The 2,075-nt window shown below is 37.0% G+C and overlaps 1 long non-coding RNA gene across 1 annotated transcript in view; it reads left to right on the top strand.

The window, feature by feature from the left end:
• LOC140704104 (uncharacterized) overlaps positions 1-2,075 on the top strand; it is a 2,153-nt gene extending 78 nt beyond the window's left edge. Inside the window, exon 2 of the long non-coding RNA XR_012083227.2 lies at positions 1,500-2,075. This is a non-coding gene — a long non-coding RNA (uncharacterized LOC140704104). The remainder of the gene's footprint in view (positions 1-1,499) is intronic.

Below are 2,075 nucleotides of genomic sequence, written 5' to 3'. Positions count from 1 at the left end.
GTATTCTTTACATCTCTGCTCTTCCTTCTGACTTCCCCACCTGTGGACAAATCTAGTTGACAGCGTCAGCTAAGTAAAATCCAATCTTAGTCTCAGCTCCTGCTTCTAGAGAAGTTTGGTTTGGCTACAGTGATAGATTCCTTAGTTATATCCTGTTTGGATTACTGCAATGTGCTCTATGAAGGGCTGTCCATGAAGAGGGTTTGAAATATCCCTTGGGCACAAAATGCTATGGCTAGATTGTTGGCCAAAGCAAGAATCTGGAAAACAGAAATGCTTTGCTACAATAGCTTCACTATCTACCAGTTCATTTGTGGATACAATTCTAAATACTAGTTATCACTTACTAAGCCCTAGACAACTCGGATCCAGGCTATTTGAAGGACTGAATCTCCCCCTGTGATCTAGCCCACATCTTAAAACATCAGCAGAGGTCTTTCTTTCTGTTCCACCACATTTGGTGACAGTATGGGAGAACACTTTCTTGGTGGCTCCTTTGAGGGTATGAACTTCTCTTCCAAAGGAAACTGGGCTGAAGTGCTTCCTGTCGCAAATCTGCCAGCAGGCAAATACAATTCTATTTAATCACTCTCTACTTGAATGATGAGGCATAACAATTTAATGGTGGATGTTATGCTACTTTTGTGTTGCTGTTGTGTCCAATGGCTTTTAAATTGTGTTGATTCAGTGCTTGTTTTAATGAAATAATTAATTTTAATAGTATTCTAACGTGAGTATTCTATTAGTGGTTTTCCAGATGAAAATATAATTCTGCCTTGAGTCCTGCAAAGGAGAAATATGAAATTAGGAATTCCATTAGGAATTCATAAATGGTATAGCCCAGCCATCAAATTATGAGTAACAGCAATATACATTTTTCTCAGAGGAGAGCAATAGCAAAATTATCCTCCTCACATATTTAAAAACAGAGCTATTCTCCATTGAAATCAATGGGATTTCTGTGAGTATTGACTAGCAGATACCATTCATTTCAATGGGTTTACTCTATTTGGGGTTAGAACTGGAGTTAGCTTTTTGTACCCACATGCAGTGCCAGAGTGTATGTTCTGAATCAGAGCACCAATCTTTTCAGCAGATAGTGATACAGTATAAATAATTTCTATCTTCAGTTACATTTTCTATTAATAGATCACTGCTGTTGTCTAAATAAAGAAACCTCTTTTCTCATTTATACAGTCAGGATGTCTGATCTGAGTTTGTCAAATTTGACTTCCCCTCACCTGTCGTTCTTTTTTTGAAGGAGCCCTTTCAGATCATTTTCTGTATTTGCTTGGTTATTGATGGAATGTCTCCAAGTGCTTATTGTGGTTATTGTTAACATTAAGGATCTGTCATTACAATCAAGTTTTGCTGCATCATCTCACAGGCTTGTTAATATGAATCTGATTTTTTTCCCCGAGTGCATGTCACCTTAGCTACAAAGATTTAATTATGAACCATGTATCATCTACCACTTAAATTTACTTTTCTTTGTTTAGGCTGCTGTTACACACAGAGAGACACACCAATGTGAAGGACAGAGACAAAAAGAATGAGGAACTATAGAGGACAAGAAGAAATGTCTCAGGAAACTGGCATGATTCACTTCTTTGTACAGTATTTACATTTATAATTTAATCTTTTCTTTTAGACTCCAGAGTTCCAAGCTTTTCAAAGAATGTCTCCCTAATCTATAATAAAAGAATTTGGGCCTCCCCAAGTATAAATAAGACAGCAAGCTTACTTCCAAACAAATTTGAAGCAGGCATTCCACTGAATACAAACATGTATATAGGAACCTTTTAACATGTTGTTGGATGGGGTGGGCCTTCTTTTCTCTTCCTTCTTTTTTAACATGGTAATTGGAATCTACTATCGATTGCACAATCAAGGAGAAAATGTAGATGAAACCCTTGATAAACAAATTGGATGATTTCAAAGAATTTTGACTAAATGCTCCATGATATTCTGATGATCAAACTAACTAGGTGTGGACTGGATAGAACAATTGTCATGTGGATGGTTATCAATGGCTTCTTCTCAAACCTGGAGGTAACAAGTGGGGTACCACAAGA

The sequence above is a fragment of the Pogona vitticeps genome, chromosome 2, assembly GCF_051106095.1.
Source record: "Pogona vitticeps strain Pit_001003342236 chromosome 2, PviZW2.1, whole genome shotgun sequence".
NCBI classification, from domain to species: Eukaryota; Metazoa; Chordata; class Lepidosauria; order Squamata; family Agamidae; genus Pogona; species Pogona vitticeps.
This window is presented reverse-complemented; position numbering and strand designations above follow the sequence as displayed.